Raw genomic sequence first — 21,827 nt, 5'->3', positions numbered from 1 at the left:
CAATGCATTTGCCCAGCTGGGAGTGGAAAAAAGCAAAAAGGCATTTTCTCCTGATCTTCCTTCGCCTTCTACTCTGAGGTCTAGTAAAACAATACCATTCAATTTAATTCAATTAACAATATATACTGAAGTGGATAGACTGTGGGACTTTGAGTCAGAAAAGCTTGAGTTCTAATCTGGCCTTAAATGCTCACTAGCTACATGATCTTGGGCAAGTCACTTAAGCTCTCTAAGCCTCAGTTTCCTCATCTATAAAATGGACATTATAATAGCACTACTTCACAGAGTTACCATGAAGATCAAATGATACAACCTACATAAAACAATTTAAATCACTAGATGAATGTTATTGTTATTATTATAAGCATTTAAAGTGTTTCCTCTAAGTAGAACAATATGTGAGGTGTTTGAAGAAATACAAACTTAAGGTAGCCTGTTATACCTGGCACCCTGGAAATTAAGAGCCTAATAAACAAGATTCCCATTAAGATAATTTTACACAATATTTTATATTTATTTATGAAGTGCTTTTTTATTTACAATTCCATTTAAAATGTACTGCTTTGAATTTACTTGCTAATGTACCTGTTGTAAATCCCCTCTCCCCTCAGTAGTATGTAGGTTCCTCAAGGCCAGAGTTTTGAAATTTTAAATTTCAATTTCAAATTTATTTTTCAATTCAATTCAATTCAAATATATTCAAATAAATTTCAAAAAATAAAAAAAATTAAATAAAAAAATTAAATTTTAAAATTTAAATTAAAATTTTATGACCATTGCCTAAGATGGTCCCTCAAGCATAATAAGTATACTTATTATGTATATAATATATATGTATATAATGTGTATATAATGTGTATAATATATATGTATATAAATACTTAATAAGTATTTCTTGAATGGAATTAAAACAAATCCATTACCAAAAAAATAAAAAAGAAGAAGAAGAAAACTCTGTAAGGCAGATAATTCAAATATTACTATCCCATTTTGCAGATGTGGAAACTAAGGCTCTGAATGGGATGCTCAAAGTCGTTCAACTAGTTCAAGGTCCCAGAACAAATAAATGGCAGGGCTTATACCCAGATATGAAGTTCTGGCTCTAAATCCTGTGCTTTTTCTACTATACCATAGCTGTCTTTATAATAGATATGAAGTAATTGGCCTACGGTAAAAAATGCTAATCAGCAATAGGATCTTGATTAGAATGTACAGTTCGTAGTCATGGCCAAGTCCTTCCTTGTGCCAGCAGAGCCATTTAAAAAATTGGTTCTTTTATTTTCTGAAAGCACATTTCTAAGCCCCACTTCTTCAATACTTCGATGAATCTATGATCCCAATGGTGTGAGTGCTCTGTCCACCAGGGCAGGTCAGATCCTCTCATTATGTACAATTTTGACCCACGTTTGTCCATAAATCAAATCTTCCATAAAGGACACTCAGCATCCTGGAGGCCTCCTCTGGTCCTTTCAGTGAGTCACGCCTTGGCTACATCTCAATGCCTCATTCTCATGGTATAACCATCTATTTCCTGTTCCAGGCAGACATGTTCATGAGGCTACTTTCACATCCTTGGCAATTTGCTACATATTACTTACACCCACCACGTCCCTTTCTTTTGCTCTTTGGGGTGACTTCCAATTTCCCTCTTTTTCAGAGATACATAATTTTTCTGGTTTTCCATGATTTACAACCATATAGCAGCACTAGAAAAATACTGGTTCTGAAAGGCTGCGCTTTAGGGGATCAGGAAGGTGGGACCCACAGAAAATGGAACATAATTTACCACTTGTGACCTAGCAACCTCCTACTTGTCCTACTAGATTTCTGCTCTCCGTTGCTATGACGGCAAAACTTACCTGATATACGTCAGTCAATTATTCAAATCTAATTCAATTCAGCAAGAATTTATTAAGGACCACAGGTCCTCTGCTCAGTGCCGAAGATGTCAGACAAGAAAAGATAGTCCTTGTCTTCAAGATGCTTACGATTCTTTGTGGAACAGAAGGATTGGTCCAGGAAACTCCCAGGGGAAGAAATGCCCCTATCCAATGGAGATTGGCACTTTCTCTGTGGCTTAGAGCCTTCAAGAAGAGCCCTGGGCACTAAGAGATGAAGGGATCTTGCCCACTGTCATGGAGTCAGTATGTGTCAGGAGTGGTGTTTGAACCTGTGTTTTCCTGGCTTCAAACCCAGTTCTCTAGTCACTGCACCTTGCTATCTGTCCCTTATGGGACATGGGTGACTGTGCCCATGACTGCTGGAGGAGGGACAGCTATAGAGAGGTCAGAAAAGGGAACAGTGGAAGAGGGAAGAAAGATTTGTTTCGAAGAAAGCTACCGATTCTTAGGGATGGAGGTGAACAGAGAGGACACTCCGTGTGAGAAGGGATGGAGGGGGACCCAGAAGACTGAGCCAGTTTGGCTGGAGTATAGAGACTTTAAAGGGGGTCATAAAAAATTAGGCTGGAAAAGGAGGTAGGAGCCAGAATATGATGGTTTTAAATTCCAAGGGGAAGATTTTTTATTTTATACTAAAGGCAAAAGGGGGCAACTGAAGGTTTTTGGAAAAAAAAAAAGTTGGTGGTATGGCCACCTATCTGCTTTAGGAATATTGTTTTGGCATCAGTATTGAGAAAAGGCCCAGAGAAGGTAGTGACTCTAAGCAGATACGAAAATACATCTCTTAGCTGAGTGACCCTGGGCAAGTCACTTAGCCCTAACTGCCCACTCCTTGCTGCTCTTCTGCTTTGGAACTGGTATTAGCATCGGTTCTAAGACAGAAGGGAAAGGAAGGGAGAAGGAAGAAGAGGACGGGTGAGAATGGCTTGATGGTAGCAATATGAATGAACAGAAAGAAATGGATGGAATCCATGTTGTTGATTTAGAAGCAACAGAAATTGATAAAGTTATATATAAGGTTGGCTGTCAGGGAGATGGAGAAACTGAAGATGACAACAAGGCTGTGAATCTGATCAACTATAGTATGGTAGAGCCCTCAAGAGAAATAGAGAAGTTTGGAGGAAGGGTGGATTTGGACACTATTATGTAAATTCCAAAGTTTGTACAATGAGTTTGAAAAGCCTATGGGATCTCTAGACGGGGATGGCTAAAAGATATCTATTGGCATGTTCTCAAGGAAAGACACTGGATGGGCTATCAGAGGACCTGGGTTCAAATCCAACCTCTGACCAATTGTATGATTTTCAACAAGACACACTATCTCCTAGGGCCTCAATTTCCTTCTCTTTAAAATGAGAAAGTAAATTTGATGTCTTATGAAATCCTTCCTATCTCTAGATTCTATCATTCTCTGATATGGGACTAGAGGAAAGTACAAAGAGTAGCACTGATAATCTTTTGCATAAAGATGATCATTGAAAACATGGAATCTGATGAGATCACTAAGAGAGAGAAGAGGAGGCTCAGGAAAATGCCTCTAGTGATTAACTGAATGGGTTGAACTTCTTTAATTATATGGATGGGTAGATCTTATTCTTTTGAATGACAATGGATTTCAATCAGGAAGTTTTTATTATTTTAGTTATTGACACACCGAATACAATCTCATATGCAAGTAAAAGCATTTGGGGGGGACCCTTATCATTATGGAAAACCTCTCTGTACTTCTCAATTGGCTATGTTCAACCCTGAATATGATTTATTGGTAGAATATTGTCTATGAAAGCATATGCATTCTCTTCTTCACAAGTTTTACTCAAGGATATCTGGAGTACATTTATAGACCGTAGTTACACAGATGAAACAGTAGACAAAGGTGTCAGAAATAGCTGCTATCTTACTAAACTACTCTGTAGAATTTTCTTCTCTTTGAAATATTTTGATATTTGGTCCTTGCAGGCTTTTATAATTGTGCCACCTCTCAACAGAAAAGGTAACGGAGCTGTAAGCAATTAGGCTAACAATATTCAAATACAGTACATCCTTTATTTAACCAGACAACAAATAGGAAATGGACATTACTTTCATCCAAACAAAGAGATAAAACCAAGACAAAACCAAAGGAAAACTTCTCTTTGTCACTCCACTTTCCCCAGAAACCAATACAGACAGTATTATGGTTTATTTATGTCCCTTTGCTTAACACACTTAGTCATTAAAGGAACAACTTTTCTCCTTATTATTGTGAGTTCCATTTTCCTAAGAATCCAATGAGTTATCTTCAGAATTATATTTAATACTACTACAGTCAAGGCATCTCCTTTAGGGGCAAGGACTTGGAGCTGATAAACAGTCAACTTCTTTGCCTTCAGAAAGTCCCACAAACAATCCAATTTATGGCACAACACTTAGGGAAAACATTGAAGTTCAATAGACATTCTATCCCTCTACTCATACAGACCTGTAGCCATCACATAATTCGCAACAGTGGTAAAGCTGAAAGTCATCATTTGTTCCTTCATATTTTGACTCTGTCTTTTGATTTTCCTTGGCCAAGAGGAGATCTCCATTTGGTTCTAAGAATTCCTTTTTTTCTCTAGGAGGCTAGATATAGGAACTTCCCAGTGTTTAAGAGGGTTCATTCTAGATTTTCTTCACCATCTTTGCCACTTGATCACTGTCATTCTTTAGGTTCCTGATTTCTGGGAGAACTTTCTCCCTTTATTGGTGGCTCATTCAAGCTTCCCTAGTTGGTATCTGAGTTTGAAGCTCATTTCACATTTAGGCTCCTGTCTCAGTAGCTACAGCCCCCAACACATCTTATTTAAGGCATAGGCTTTTGGAGTGTAGTCCAAGTCCTCAGTTAAAAGAGAGTTTATACTCTTGCCTTGATATCATTTAAAAATAAAAAAAAGAACAATGTGTAAAAAAAAGTGATATCAATCTACTCTTGCCTTGATATCATTTAAAAAAAAAAAAGAACAATGTGTAAAAAAAAGTGATATCAATATACTCTTGCCTTGATATCATTAAAAAAAAAAGGACAATGTGTAAAAAAAAGTGGTGTCAATGGTATTGTTTACCTTCTGTCTGGGAAGATAATTTCCATCCAGAACAAAAGTTTCATTCTTCAGTCTTGGAACCTAGTTAGCCTTTAGAAAGTCTCTCAGGAAAGATGTTCTACCTAGGAAATTCAAAGTTGAAAGGCCACCTTAGGAAAATGTTAGAAATTATGAAATTTGTTGCAGATGAGAGCTCATAAAAAGCAAGTTATTCCCTGCACTTATGGGTAAGGTCAACTCTGATAACCTAATCCACTCTTCATGTAAATGAATCTGAGGCAGAAAGGGGGAATATAACATTACATTTTGAATCTTTTGGGACCCCCCCAATTAATATACAACTATCTGCTATATGCCTATTCCCTCCCTTTAGAACAAGGTGGATTGAAAGCAAATTGCGTTTCAAAAGTGATACATAATGAAATACGCACATCTTTGTCCCTATGTGCTGTCTACAAGTGATTTTTCATTGTATTTCTTTAAAAAAGAAAAAAAAAGATTTTATTATTGCTATAACGAGAACAGAGGGGATTTTGGATCTGTCACCACTGGAAATTAAAGTTTTCACCAAGTCCACTTGCGTGGATCCCTGCAGTGTTGCCAATAAGGTCTGGTATTTAATTAGTCACCAAGGCAGCCTGAGACTGAGCTCTTAAGACTCTTAATGAACTTTATTCAGCAGCTGCCTGTCATATCTACCAATATACACAATTCTAAGAAATGGATTTAATTAATATTTTTGAGCATGGAAAGAATGAAATCTATGACCTGCTTATAATGTGACAAAGGACTAGTCCTAACAAGCAAAACCCACATGCTCAGCGCTGTTCAAACAAGGCAGGGTTATTGTTGATTGGGGGGTACATGGCTCTTCACTAGAATGCCTTTGCTTCACAGGTAAAGGAAATGATGGAAGGAAAAAGAAAAAGCCCACAGATCTCAGATGTCTGAATCCTGCTCGGAAAAGTATTCAGCGATGGTTATCACCTGTTTATACTGAGCATATTCTATATTCATTTTCATCATAGTCTGGGGGCCTTATGCTTGCTTTAATTTTTTTTTTTTTGCTGACAGGGGTAGGTAGGTGGTCCAATATTTAATAAAATGTTGGCCTGGCAAGCAGGAAGACCTGAGTTCAGGTTCAGTTTCAGACACTAGCTGTGTCACCCTAGCAAGTCACCTATCACTTGTCTGACTCAGGTTCCTTGTCTGTAAAATGGGGAAAAAATAGCCACTATTTCCCAGTGTTGTTGGGAGCACCAAATGAGATATTTGTAAAACATTTTACAAACTGTAAAAGATTTGAAGAAAAAAATAAATACTCATAGTATATATAAATGTTATTTAAACATAAATCATTTAGTTTATAATTCAATGCATTTTATTTTAAAAAACCCCATATTTTAAGAATGATTCCATATGCTTCACCAGACTGCCAAAGGAATCTATAATATGCAAAAAGATTTAGAATTCTATTAGAATCTCTTCTTTGGACTGTGACTGGTTGCTTGTGTGTGGTGGGTGAGTGGGGGTTGCTGTAGAGAGTAGTCATTGTGGATTACCCCCCTTTCTGACATTGTAGATTAGGATAGTGCTTCCCCTTTTAAAATATGTAATTCATTTCCATTCCAGCCCCCAACCCTTCTCCTATCTCCTGCCTTCAGAGGACGAGGAGTGCTTCTTTACATAACATAATTAATTCTGCAGATTGCCTCTGACCCATCTTTCCCCTCTTTCTATCCAAGCCCCTGGATTTTGCTGCTGCAATGGGGCTCTGACTTCCACTTGGCTTGCCTTTTCCCAGCTCCATTTCCCAAATGGGTAAAGCTTTTAAAAAATGAAAATTGATCAACCTTTATTCATAGGAGGGACTTTGAAGATTGGCATATCATTGAAATTATTATTCACTTGAAAAAGTGAAGACAGATACTTTAGGTGGCTTTTTTAAATAGCTAGGGATGTAGATTGTCTAATAGGCTTAAAGGATGCAAGCATCCATTTCATTTGGAACCAGAAGCTAGTTTTTTTATACTAGCACAGGCCAAGAACGTCTTCCTTTCTTTCCTTCTTTCCCCTTTCCCCCCTTCTGTCTCCTCTGTGTCTTTCTCTGCTCACTTTTTTAATGCCAACTAGTTTAAAAAGACCCAATGATTTGAAAAGTATTTCAGATGTAATCAAGGGCAATGGTTGGGAATTAGCATGCTAAGTTTCAAGCTGGAGAACATTTTTGTTATTAAGTTACAGCTCTCTAAATCACTGCAACTGAAGTAGGGGAAAATGTCAGTACTCAGAAACTAATAGAGAAGTTCAGAATCTTATTGAACTTCAGTATTTGAAATTAAAAGTGAACATCTGTGTCAAATGCAAGCCCCCCTTCCAGGATTGGAAGCTTCAGTGTTGAACTCTTTATTCCCTTAGAATAGTCCAGCAGAGTCAGCTCATGACCCCTAAGTCTCCAGGAGCTCCTGGGGAGAGTACATAGGCTAGAACAAAGATGAGAAAAAGAGACAAAAAGAAATTGGTTTCTAGAAAATAGACCATAAATTATGGAACACAGAATCATAGAATTGAAAGGGGCATTAGAGATTACTTTGTCTGGCTTTTTCATTTTAAAAGTGGGGAAACTGAGGTAGAGAAAGGTTTAGTGATATTTTAAGCTCACACACCTGGTTAGGGCAAAACTGGGGCTTCATAGAACTTAAGGTTTTGCAAACATTTTATGTAGAGTATCAAATTTGAGCCTCACAACAAGCCTGCGAGCTGGATACTCTAGGTATTATTCTGATCCCTTTTTATAGCCGAAGAAACTCAGGCTCCAAAAGATAAAGTGACTTGTCATGGTCACATGGCTAGTTATTGACAGAACTGGGAAATTCATGGTACTTTTAGGTTGGCCTGTAATTTATATAAAGTATCACACTGGAGCTTCATAATAATCTGGTAATGTAAGCTTTGTTCTTTAAATGAAATGTTTAATCTTCTTCTCCATTAAAATAAATGAGGAAACTGAGGAATTTCAGTCTATGCATCGTCTGTTTCCAAGTTCAACAAGACACACTGTTGCATCTCCATGTTCTAGAATTGTGATTTGAACCCAGGTCTCCTGATTTACATCCTGGTGCTATTTCCAAAACACAAATTTGTGTCAACAGAGAGCCAAATTTATAGTCATCAGTTCAAAAGCACTTATTGCATGCATCTATTTGCATATAGTGCTGTGCTAGGCATTTTATAAATCAAGCTAAATATACCAAGTCTTTGCCAACAAAGACCTTGCATTCTTTCGGCTTCAGTGCTTGGCTAGGCATGATAAGGATCAAGTTAAATATATACACAGTCCCTGCCAACAAAGATCTTTGAGGAATTGTGGAGGACAGACTGGGTACTAAAGGACTAGAGGCAGGGCAAAGTTCCCTATTTTCTGAAATTGGGAAAAGGGTAAATTCTAAAAACTTCATCATGGTCATCATCCCAGGCCAAACTCTTCAACAGGTTACTGAATGGAAGGTTTGTGAGCGCTTCAAAAAGGAAGCAGTAAGCACTAAGAAACAACATGGGTTCATCAAATACAAGTCATGCCAGGCTCATCTCATTTCCCTTTTTGAAAGGTCTACTCTAATGTTACAAACATAGCAAGGTTTCTGAAGAAAAAAGTCTTTCAGTCTCCTTGTAGACAATATGGAAACATGGGGTTTGGATGGTAACAAAGTTACACAGATGCAGAACTGGTTGAGATGAGGATCAGCTTCAAAGAAAGTCCTCTATCCCTAAAATTGTTCTCCATTGCTTAAAAAAAAGTGGGGAGAGGACCCAATGACAGGGTGAAAAGAAATGGGGCGCTTATCACATTTGCAGAGAGCATAAAGCTTGGAGGGATAACAGACTGAAAAATAAATCCCCAAAGATCTTAATAGGTTGGAGTAATGAGTGGAGTTTAGTTGAAGGGAATTTAACAGAAATAAATAGGCATGGGAGGTAAATGTAGTCAAATAGGAAAAAATGAGGGGGTAAGGGGGCTGGACTTGGAATCAGGAGCAACAAAGATTCAAATCTGCCTAACTGGGGGTTAGGGTAGGAAATAAGAATTTACACAGTGCATACTATGGACTAGGCACTATACTAATTGCTTTTCACAAATATTATCTCATTTCATACCCAGAACAACTCTGTCAGGTAGCTCTTACTATCCATTTTATACTTGAGGAAACTGAGGTTGTGACTTGCCCAGGATCACACAGCTAGTATGTTTTCTGAGGCTGTATTTGATATTAGGTCTTCCTGACTCTAGTGCTCTATCTCCCTTGATAATCATATGATTAGCTTCTTAGTCAGTTAACCTCTCTGGGCCTCTTGTTTTTTTATCCATAAAATGGGACTAATCATAATTATACTCTTTCACTGGTTTGTTGTAAGGAATCAATAAGGTTTCATACATATATATGTCTGTGTGTTTTAAATATTAAATTTAGCAAATTTAATAATTTAATGAATTAATAAATTAAATAAATGATATAATAGAATATATTTATATATATTTATACACAAATTACATTTATACATATATGTATACATATATATGCCACCTTGTAAACTTTAAAGCACTAAATAAAGCATTTATTTAGTGTAAGTAAAGCTAGTATTAATAATGGCAGATTGTTGTATCTGAGTTCATAAAATTATGGCACCAATTGTCTGGGCAAGGTATGGCTAGATATGAGAAAGACCAGATAGTTTTAATAGACTGAATAAACTTGGTATGAGTCAGTGTAATGTGGCACTCAAATCAAAACAAAACAATTTGATTTTAGGCTGCATCCTTAAAATGGATGTGTAATTAGAATCCACTATAGCCCTTGAGAAGAGCACTGGGACATGGTAAAAGCAAAGACTGAAAAAAGCATAATTTAGTAATGGTATTAAGGAATTAATGCAAGGCTACTCAATTCAATTTAGCCAACTTTCATTAAGTAGCACCTAATATATTCAAGGTACTGCACTCAGTCCTTAGGACACAAAACCAAAAATAAAACATTCCCTACTTTCAAATAACTTTCATTTTACTGAGAGCTAAGAGGTAACACCCTGAGATAGATAGAGAGATAGGTAAATAGTTAGAGATATAGGTAGACAGATATTATATAAATTAATAAAAGATAATTTGAGGACATTGGGATATTAATAAATGTTATTTAATAAAAGGGAAAGGAGAGGAGGTTTCTCAGAAGAGGTGACACTTTAGATGAGCCTCAAGGGAAAAGAAACATTCTGAAAGGTGCCTAGGAGGAGAAAGAATATCCCCAGAATAATATTTAAGTTCAATTGTATATTGTCAAGAAATGTGATTTCAAATTTAGAGAATGTTTAGTTTTGGCTAGAATGCAGAATTTGAGAAAGGGAAGAAAAAAATTTTAAAGTCTACAAAGGCTAGTCTATAGAGAATCTTAAATGCCCCCTGGTAATTAATGACTGAGAAGTTCATATTTTATCATTAAATAACTGAAAGCCATGGAAGGCTTTTGAATAAGAGAGGTAATGGTCATCTTTGTGTCCGAGGAAGGTCATTGTGCTAGATCTTTGGAAGACAGAACAGGACAAGAGAGGCTCATGAGGAAGCTATTACAAGTCCAGAGAAGAGATGAGGAGGACCCAAATGATGAACTAGGGTGATGACTGTGTAAGTGGACAGAAGGTGATGGATGTGAAGTTGTAATTTAATTCAGGAGAGTGATATCCTGGCTTGGACTAATCATGTCTTTAGGAATAACGAGGATCTGGCACTTTTAGGAGATGCTGCAAAAGGGGAAAAAAAAGTTATATTTGGCAGGCAGCTAACTATAGAGATCCCAATCTGTTCCAGGATGTTAAAAGCTAATACGTAATTCTAGCTGAAATTGCACAAAGTTGGGTGGAATTTTTTTAAAGAAACTCTCATTAGTCTTGGTCATGGGCATTTCTGATGATGAAGACAATTAGTGGGAAACTTGAGAAAAAATAGAAACCATGGTTATTTAATAAAGTCAATCTAGTTATTCAGGGATCCATTTTTAAAAAAATCTAGGTCTTATACTTCCTATTACTGCAACGATCATGGAGTTGTTTATTCACTAGTCATTAGTATTTCTTAGTAGAGGTTGGTAGTTGGAAAGGAAAAATAGGAAAATAAAGATCTGGGGTGAATGTTTGTTGGGGGAGATAGAAAACAGCACAAATTTCATTGCTAAAGTTGTCTTCTCTATCTTTCACTCTGACCATTATCACAGAACCTCTCCATGAGACCTGATCCAAAACATAATAGTTCATATTATAATTTGGATAAAAACCAGGCTTTCTCTACTAAAGCAGCTGCAATCTACCTCTCTTTCCTGGCACCCAAGAGTCTTCCCTTCTGCTTCTAACATGCTTACTTGGCCAGTTTCCCATGTGTCTCAGTATCCTTCACTTCTCTCAAGGCACTAAATGAGGTTTTAACAATTATCTCATTCATCCATATCCATATCCTTGACCCTTAGGCTTGTAATTGGGAATCAAATCTATCAAAGTTTACAATTAAATTACTCATTCTTTCCAAGATACTCTGAGCAGTTTACCAATATGAATTCTTGCATCATACTTCCCTTTTGCCTTTTCCCCAAATTATCACCTTAAATTGAGATTATTCCTGATTTTAGAGTAGATCATTAAATAAGTTGCTTTGGCAAGGATGAGTGTTGGAAATAGAATTTTTAACCCCTAATTTAACATGGATCTTATTGGGTACAGTACTTAATTCGTGTCTGGGAGAATACCCAGTTATGTACACTATGAACCCTGTCTTTCTCCAATCTCTGTTCCATTTTAGGCTTAAAGTGGTCACTTTGGTTCTTGCGTACAACGTTGTGATATAGAAATCTGAAGGCAATTGAAAGAGATATTATTTTTTTTGTTGCTGTTTTATTTCGTTCCTTATTAGCTTGTAATCATATCTGAGGGCAGGATCATGTTTATCATTCCCTGTGTTCTTCCTCAATCCATTAAAATTCAAGCAAATAAAAGTAAAATATTTTCACAAACATTTTCAAAAAGGAAATATTCTTTTTATGGAGTTGTTGAGTTTAGTGCTCTAAACATTTTCAAAACCTGTTTGAATTAGTAATAGAATAATTTTTGAGGGTTAAGGCTAACTTTCATCTCACCTTTCTTGGAATGCAATATTGATCAAGTTTTGGTTTAAAACTGTTAGGAGATAGCTGTGACTTCTCATACTGTCTTGAGTTTCCATTAAGACCCTGGCATGATAGCTTAGTAGAGGACCATGATGTCTTCTACACATTTCACTACCTTTTATGAGATAATATTACCTGTAATATTGGTGATGAATTCAATTCACCAGAATTAATGAATTTAGGATACTTCAACTCCATAACAGTTTTCACTCTCAAAGGATAATACCACATGGTCTAGTGGATAGGGCACTGCAGTTAGAGTCAGAGCACCTAGACACTAATCCCAATTTGGCCAGTTACTGCTTGTATAACCTTAGCTAAATCACAAACTCTCATGCCTCAGTTTCCTTATCTTTACAATAAGAGGTTAGATAACTTCTATGGTCCCTACCAGTTTTATATCAATAATTCTAATTTATGAGAAGTTGGCCAAGTGTTATTTCATTCCAAAGAGTGTGAAAACTTTTATTTAAACTATCTAACTTAAGCTCCTTTTGTAAATGAAAGAAGCTAGAAAAATCCCAAGTGTTTCCAAACGCTAATTCTGAAACTAAGAGTATGTTTATTGCCATAATGTTCTTTGGTCCAATTCAGGAGTTCAATCCAGGAGAATAATTTAGTCTTCTAAACACGCAGAACAAAACAGAGGCTACATGTATTTTCATCAAGTGGCTTAACCAGCAAGAGGCATGCAATCCATCAAGAATTATTGCGATCCACTGATAGATTGTTATTAACAGAAAAGAGAAAAGCATGTGTCCTCTATTCAGAATAATGATGAAACTCAACCTTTAAGGTAGGACTATTATACAGTATAATGAAGTAAGGGATACCTTAGGCTGAGCATCAATTTCTCCACCTATAATTACTTTTTACCTCCAGTTGAAAATTTTGTTTAAATATTGTATTATTTAGGTAGAAGAATATATTAGAACACAGAATAGCATTGGAGGTACTGCTTTAGCCATATAAGAGGATGAGTCACTGTCTCTCTTTTCAAACAATCCACTTATTATTTTGAATTATTTTACTTTCTTTCAGTAAACACTGCAGGGACCCTGCCATTGGTCCTTTTATTCTCAAACTCTCATGTTCAGTATGACCTTTTTATAAGGCAGCCCTCTTCTACCTCTCCAATCAGCATCCCTATCTCCAAGTTCCTCTACTTTGCCCTGGTGAGGTCTTTATTTTTTATTACAGTAGAATATCCTCACGCCATTAAAAATCAAGCAAAGAAAAGTAAAATATTTTCACAAACATTTTTAAAAGGCAAATATTCATTCTTTTTATGGATGAAGAAAAAAAAAACTAAGTAATGGATTAAGGTTGGAATAATTTGTAAAGGATTTAATGTATGTAGTACAGTGAGACTGGAATGATTAAACATGTCTGTTCTGCTTATGACCTATGAGTTACTCAAGTCCAGGATTTTAAGAAACTTCAGCAAAGCCTCACACTAAGTTCAATTCATTACAATTTAGGCTGCACGGGCATTTACTAAACATTGACTGTGTGCCAGGAACTTAATTCAAAATGGTGATGAAACAATGAAAAAAATGAAATAATCCCTATACTCTAGAAATGCACATTCCCCTGGTGTTGGTCTAATAGCATGATTTACTTAGTAGCATGGAAACAATGTAGATATATGCTTTTTAGGGGTAAGGGGATTAAATGCCATGGCCTTTTTATTGAAGTATGAAAATATAAATAGGTTCAGAGAAGGATTTGATATGCTTTTCTCTGTAATTGGTTATTATGGAGACATAGACCACAAAAGTGCAGAGAATATCCATAATCTTCTAAGAGTAGAACCATCAAAGACAATGAATAATCTCTACAACCTAAATTCCCTTGGTGCCTCTATGAGAAAGAAAATCAGTTAGACCATTGGATTGCCTTAATATGGCATATAGGAGGAATAGGATCTCTCTCTGTCTCTGTCTGTTTCTGTCTGTCTCTGTCTGTCTGTCTGTCTGTCTCTTTTAAAAGCATACAGAAAGATATGACTATCTTTGTTGCACCTTACTGCCATTTCTGAGTCCCCATTCTTATGTGGCCCTGGAAAATGACTCTGCCTTTGTAACTCTCCCAAGAAGGTCAGCTCTTTCCAGAACATCATGACTCACAGATACCTGGGTCTATGTAAAAAGGAAGCTAGAACTTCTTACATGTGCACCAATTAAAGTTAAATAAGGCAATTGACAGGGATATTCATCAACCCTTTAGCTTTCTCTTTCTGACATCATAGTGCTTACCTCACCTCCCAAAAGAAAAGATTCCTCTCTTAACAACCAGCATCAATCCAACTGTATCTCTTTCACTGAAGAATCCATGCAATGTAACACCTTACTCCATAATAATAGTTCACCTTTATATAGAAGTTTAAGATTTTCCAAGCATGTCACATACTCACACTGCACACACATTCAAATATGATTATTATAATTATTATATTTAATTCTCACAACCAACCTGTGAATTAGGTGCAATTTTTATCCCCATTTTACAGATAAAAAAAGTAAAGCTGACAGAGATTAAGTGATTTTCCCAGGGTTACTAAGCAAGCAGGTGTCTGAGGCTAGTAATTGTCTGAATTCTGCTCTTTCTGACTCTGAATCTTATGCTTTATCCTCTAAGCCACTTAGCTGCCTAGATCATTATTGGCTCCGCACACTTCCAGTGCCCCCAAACCTGAAGTGAATATCATTGCTGTTGGAAGCAGTCTTTCAATTTATTGCTTTTCATATACTGAAAGTTAAGCCTTTTTTTGACATTTGGAAACTATTTGTTTGTGTGGATTTCTATCTAAAAAATATGGTAAATTATGGAAATATATAGCCTTGGAGTCTCTGTGCAATATTTATTTTCAGTCTGGTAACTGGACTGTCCTAAGAATTTAGATTTATGTTTTTGTACATTCTTGGTTATAACCAAACCAATACCATGATCCTTCACCAAAGTCCTACTCATTATAGTGTGGAAGGGATCCTGGCCACTGAATGACCATGAGCAAAATTTGTTAGTTCTACCAGATCCTACATAGGTGGAAAAGCTCTGAATAGGGACTCAGAAATAGCTGTATTATTAGCACCTGAGAACTATTTGTGTTCTGAAATCAGATTTTTTTTTTTTGTGGTGGCAAAAATAGGAGAAAAACCTCCAACTGTAAAAAAAAGGAATGCCTAAAAATTGAGAAATGGCTGATTATGGTATATGAAACTGATGAAATATTGTTGTATCGTAACAAATGAGGAAATAAAAAATTTTAATGGGACAGTGAAAGAGGTATGCATCCATACCTACATATATGAATTGATGCAGAGGAAAGAAAGAGTAACAGTTTATACAATAGTAACCACCTTGTTGCAACAATTTTGAAAATTGTAAGAATTATGATTAATGCAGTGAATGTCCATGATTTCAGAGGGCTAATGAGAAAATGTTATCCACCTTATAACATATGATGGATATAGAATACAGGATGAAACATACATACATACATATACATTGAATACAGCCAGTGAAGGAATTCATTTTGCTTGAAGAATTTGTTTTTCTCTTCTCTTTTTTCTTCCCAACGTTAAGGAAGATAGGAAGGAGAGAAAGTAGATTTCTGTTAAATTTTATTGTTAAAAAAAGTTGTTAGGAAGGGCTCATGGGACATTGCATATACTTTTAGATGAGGCCACCAACTCTTTTGCTCCTCAGTGGTTTCAGTAAAGTTTGACTGTTTGCAACTCCATTTGGAGTTTTCTTGGCAAAGATCCTAGAATAGGGTTTTGTAATTTCCTTCTCCAACTCATTTTACAGATGAGGAAACAGTCAAATAGAGGTAGGAGACTTGCCCAGGATCATATAGCTGGCCCTAATATATGATGCTGTATTTGAACTCAGGGCTTCCTAACTCTAGACCTAGTGATAGATCCACTGCGCCACCTAGCTGCCCCCAATGAATTTTTATTTTGATTTTTAATTTAATTATTATTTTAAATTTTAATTTATATATGTATTTATTTTGCTTTAATTGTTATTTTATATAAAATTGAATTTTTATTACTTTGTTATTATAAGAGAGCTATCAAACAGAGAGAGAGAGAGACAGAGAGAGATAGAGAAAGAGAGAGAATGTGTATGTGTATATGTGGGGAGTAATTAAGAAGTATTTGTAATGTAAAAATAAAACTACAGCAAAAAAACAAAAACAAAAACAAATCACAAAGAACAAGTTTTTCCTTAAAGAAGAGATATGAGAAAATACTTCTCTTAAAACCTCTGCAGAGGTGGTGGGCTATGAGTGCTGAATGGTGCATAGATTGTCAGATTTTCCTGATGTACTGATAACTTTACTGATGAAAACAAACTTGTAAGGATGTCTCTCATGGATGGGGAAGAAGTTTAAGTTATATAAAAACAAAAGATTAACATTAAAAAAAAGATGTTTGGCTCTCTAGCAGTGGTTCTTCAATTAAGTCTATGAATTGTTTTTTTCATATTTTAATATCTTTATTATAATATATGCTTCTTTTAATTTCTATCTATTTTATTTTGGGTTTTTAAGGAATGTCATGGGAAAGGGTTCAAGGCTTCACTAGACTTCCAAAGTGCATGACACACAAACCTCTTCTCTACAAGCAGATTGTTTTTTCCATATTAATTAAAACTCCATGCATGGGGGCCAAGGGACCTTTTATCATAGGTCCATAGGGGTGGAAAGAACTTCAAGACCTTCTAGCTCAATGCTTCTAGTTTAGAGAAGAATGACTCAAAGTAACTTACCTACAGACCCATAATGAGGCAAAGGTAGGTGTCCAGACTTGCTGTTCAGTGCCTTTTCTCATTCCTAATAAGCAAAAAAAAAAAATGTTTTAGTTGTTTATTCAGACTTGTTTTGAGACTTAGGCATCAAGAAAACTTGAATATTTGGATACTACTACATCTCAGAAAGAGTTTCCTAACACCAATGAAGCTGTATCTCAGTGGGGATGCCTTAACCATGAGGCAGAGGCCCACTTACACCTCAGGCTGCTACTGAAATTTAAATATGATTAATTTAAAAAAAAAAACATTTCTGCAACTCAACTAACTCCCAAGCATTATTAGATTTTAAATATTTTCTTTAGGGATCTCAAAAGGTAATGCATTATTTATTACAAGTCAGGTTCAGCTCTCCTGCGTTTCCAAACATGGGAAAAGACAGAGCTTGCAGCTCAAGGGACCAAAATCTCTATGATGACGTGGTTTCGGGGGGAAATATATTGCTTTGCTGATTAAATTTTAAAAATCAAAATGCTTTGTGATAATTCACATTTGGGGATGGTAACACCCAAAGACATGACTCTGATGTGGGTTGGCATGGTTAAGAGATGTTTTTGAATTTCTTCAGTATTCCATTGTCATTTCTATACCAATATTTTTCACAGGTTTGAAATGGAAAAAGATCTTCTGGAGAACTCTGAAGTCCAACCTAACTGAAATGAATGATTTAAACTTTGAATCAAACCTTTCTTTGTTTGCCTCTTTTACTTTACTTAGCTCTGAATATGAAATTAAATACAGAACCCTCAGGTGAACCATTAGGGAGATTTAAACAAAGACCTGCTTCTGTTAATTAAGATTGGATCTCTGGGAGCACAAATGAAAATTTGTCAGAGTAAAGCCATGGATGGATGAATGGTTATTCTTTTTCTTTTTTAAAAAGTTGGTGAAATGTTTTATTGATATTGTGTCCCAACCTTATGGGTTATAATATATTTTAATAAGGGGTTGCTTTAAGGAACATTAAAAAATCTGGATCAATAAATTCATCAGTAAATAGGGTTCCTGGTGTGGACATTTTTTTTTTCTGTTGATGCAGGTCAGTAACTTATCTGGTTAATTGAGAAGTTGGGAAAGTTGTGACTTACCAATACCCAAATGGTAAGGACATGTGAGAGGAAGGACTATAATCCCCAATTTTCCTGACTTCAAGGCCAGACCTCTATCCTCTATGCTACCTTTACTTCTCTCTGGGTCTCTTTCTACCTTTCTACCTCTTTCTTCTTCTCTGTCTATTTTCCTTTTGTTTTTTCTTTGCTCCTTTCTCTCTCTGGTTTCTTCTTCGCACAATACACATACACACATTTCTTCTAGTTATAAAAGTCTCTTTCAGCATGTGTTACTAAACAACTTATTTGTCTCCTAATTCTGTCTTTTCAATGTCTGTTCACCAAGATCATTTTCAGTAATAATAGAATTTGCTTATGCAGAATTTATGTCCTATTCTAGAACATCAATGTAACATATGATAAACTCACGAACTCAATTTGTTTAATTTATCTGGGTTTTGATAATAATGGTATTAATTATTGTATTCATAATCATTATTTAGGATTTCCAAAGCACTTGGCTCACAACATACCTCATGTCCATTTTACAGATAAGGGATGTAAAATTCTTTTTTTTTTTTTTTTTTTTTTTTTTTTTAAATATATTTTATTTGGTCATTTCCAAGCATTATTCGTTAAAGACATAGATCATTTTCTTTTCCTCCCCCCCCCAACCCCCCATAGCCGACGCGTAAGTCCACTGGGCATTAGATGTTTTCTTGATTTGAACCCATTGCTTTGTTGATAGTATTTGCATTAGAGTGTTCATTTAGAGTCTATCCTCTGTCATGTCCCCTCAATCTTTGTATTCAGGCAGTTGCTTTTTCTCGGTGTTTCCACTCCCATAGTTTATCCTTTGCTTATGAATGGTGTTTTTTTTTTCTCCTGGATCCCTGCAAGTTGTTCAGGGACATTACACCACCACTAATGGAGAAGTCCATTACGTTCGATGATACCACAGTGTGTTTGTCTCTGTGTACAATGTTCTCCTGGTTCTGCTCCTCTCGCTCTGCATCACTTCCTGGAGGTTGTTCCAGTCTCCATGGAACTTCTCCACTTTATTATTCCTTTTAGCACAATAGTACTCCATCACCAACATATACCACAGTTTGTTCAGCCATTCCCCAATTGATGGGCATCCCCTCATTTTCCAGTTTTGGGCCACCACAAAGAGCGCAGCTATGAATATTTTTGTACAAGTCTTTGTGTCCATTATCTCTTTGGGGTACAGACCCAGCAGTGCTATGGCTGGGTCAAAGGGTAGATATTCTTTTGTCGCCCTTTGGGCATAGTTCCAAATTGCCCTCCAGAATGGTTGGATCAGTTCACAGCTCCACCAGCAATGAATTAATGTCCCTACTTTGCCACATCCCCTCCAGCATTCATTACTTTCCTTTGCTGTTATGTTAGCCAATCTGCTAGGTGTGAGGTGATACCTCAGAGTTGTTTTGATTTGCATCTCTCTGATTATAAGAGATGTAGAACACTTCTTCATGTGCTTGTTAATAGTTTTGATTTCTTTATCTGAGAACTGCCTATCCATTTCCCTTGCCCATTTATCAATTGGAGAATGGCTTGATTTTGTGTACAATTGATTTAGCTCTTTATAAATATGAGTAATTAAACCTTTGTCAGAGGTTTCTATGAAGATTTTTTCCCAATTTGTTGTTTCCCTTCTGATTTTAGTTATATTGGTTTTGTTTGTACAAAAGCTTTTTAGTTTAATGTAGTCAAAATTATTTATTTTACATTTTGTGATTCTATCTATATCTTGCTTGGTTTTAAAGCCTTTCCCCTCCCAAAGGTCTGACATGTATACTATTCTGTGTTTACCCAATTTACTTATGGTTTCCTTCTTTATGTTTAAGTCACTCACCCATTTTGAATGTATCTTGGTGTAGGGTGTGAGGTGTTGATCTATTCCTAGTCTCTCCCACACTGTCTTCCAATTTTCCCAGCAGTTTTTATGAAATAGTGGATTTTTGTCCCAAAAGCTGGGATCTTTGGGTTTATCGTATACTGTCTTGCTGAGGTCGCTTTCCCCCAGTCTATTCCACTGATCTTCCTTTCTATTTCTTAGCCAGTACCAAATTGTTTTGATGACTGCTGCTTTGTAATATAGTTTTAGGTCAGGGACTGCAAGGCCCCCATCATATGTGTTTTTTTTCATTATTTCCCTGGATATCCTTGATCTTTTGTTCTTCCAAATGAACTTTGTTATGGTTTTTTCTAAATCAGTGAAGAAGTATTTTGGTAGTTCAATGGGTATGGCACTAAATAGATAAATAAGTTTGGGTAGGATGGTCATTTTTATTATATTGGCTCGTCCTATCCATGAGCAGTTAATGTTTTTCCATTTGTTCAAGTCTAGTTTTAGTTGTGTGGCGAGTGTTTTGTAGTTGTGTTCATATAGTTCCTGTGTTTGTCTTGGGAGGTAGATTCCTAGGTATTTTATTTTGTCTAAGGTGATTTTGAATGGGATTTCTCTTTCTAGTTCTTGCTGCTGAGCTGTGTTGGAGATATATAGAAAAGCTGATGATTTATGTGGGTTTATTTTGTATCCTGCAACTTTGCTAAAGTTGTTGATTATTTCAATTAGCTTTTTGGTTGAATCTCTAGGATTCTTTAAGTAGACCATCATGTCATCCGCAAAGAGTGATAACTTGGTCTCCTCCTTGCCTATTTTGATGCCTTCAATTCCTTTATCTTCTCTGATTGCTACTGCTAGTGTTTCTAGTACAATGTCAAATAGTAGAGGTGATAATGGGCATCCTTGTTTCACTCCTGATCTTATTGGGAATGCATCTAGTTTATCCCCATTGCAGATGATATTAGCTGTTGGTTTTAGATATATACTGTTTATTATTTTTAGGAATGACCCTTCTATTCCTATGCTTTCTAGTGTTTTTAATAGGAATGGGTGTTGTATTTTATCAAAGGCTTTTTCTGCATCTATTGAAATAATCATGTGATTCTTGCTAGTTTGCTTGTTGATGTGGTCAATTATGTGGATGGTTTTCCTAATGTTGAACCAGCCCTGCATCCCTGGTATGAATCCTACTTGATCATGGTGAATGATCCTTCTGATCACTTGCTGGAGTCTTTTTGCTAGTATCCTATTTAAGATTTTTGCATCTATATTCATTAGGGAGATTGGCCTATAGTTTTCTTTCTCTGTTTTTGACCTGCCTGGTTTTGGAATCAGTACCATGTTTGTGTCGTAAAAGGAGTTTGGTAGAACTCCCTCTTTGCTTATTATGTCAAATAGTTTGTATAGTATTGGGATTAACTGTTCTCTGAATGTTTGATAGAATTCACAGGTGAATCCATCAGGCCCTGGGGACTTTTTCTTAGGAAGTTCTTTGATGGCTTGTTGGATTTCAATTTCTGATATGGGATTATTTAGGAATTCTATTTCCTCTTCTGTTAGTCTAGGCAGTTTGTATTTTTGTATATATTCATCCATTTCTCCTAAATTGGTGTATTTATTGCCATATAATTGGGCAAAGTAATTTCTAATGATTGCCTTAATTTCCTCCTCATTGGAGGTGCTGTCCCCCTTTTCATCTTTAATGCTGTGAATTTGCTTTTCTTCCTTCCTTTTTTTAACTAGATTGACCAGTACCTTGTCTATTTTGTTTGTTTTTTCAAAGTACCAGCTTCTTGTCTCATTTATTAAATCAATAGTTCTATCACTTTCGATTTTATTAATTTCTCCCTTAATTTTTAGGATTTCTAATTTGGTTTTCTGCTGGGGGTTTTTAATTTGATCGCTTTCCAGTTTTTTCATTTGCA

General features: G+C 35.9%; 1 long non-coding RNA gene across 1 annotated transcript in view; it reads right to left on the bottom strand.

Moving 5' to 3' along the window:
• LOC103099888 (uncharacterized) overlaps positions 1 to 21,827 on the bottom strand; it is a 363,322-nt gene that overhangs the window by 32,693 nt on the left and 308,802 nt on the right. The window contains exon 8 of the long non-coding RNA XR_001622894.2: positions 16,945 to 17,008. This is a non-coding gene — a long non-coding RNA (uncharacterized LOC103099888). The remainder of the gene's footprint in view (positions 1 to 16,944; positions 17,009 to 21,827) is intronic.

The sequence above is a fragment of the Monodelphis domestica genome, chromosome 6 (genome assembly GCF_027887165.1).
Source record: "Monodelphis domestica isolate mMonDom1 chromosome 6, mMonDom1.pri, whole genome shotgun sequence".
NCBI lineage: Eukaryota > Metazoa > Chordata > Mammalia > Didelphimorphia > Didelphidae > Monodelphis > Monodelphis domestica.
This window is presented reverse-complemented; position numbering and strand designations above follow the sequence as displayed.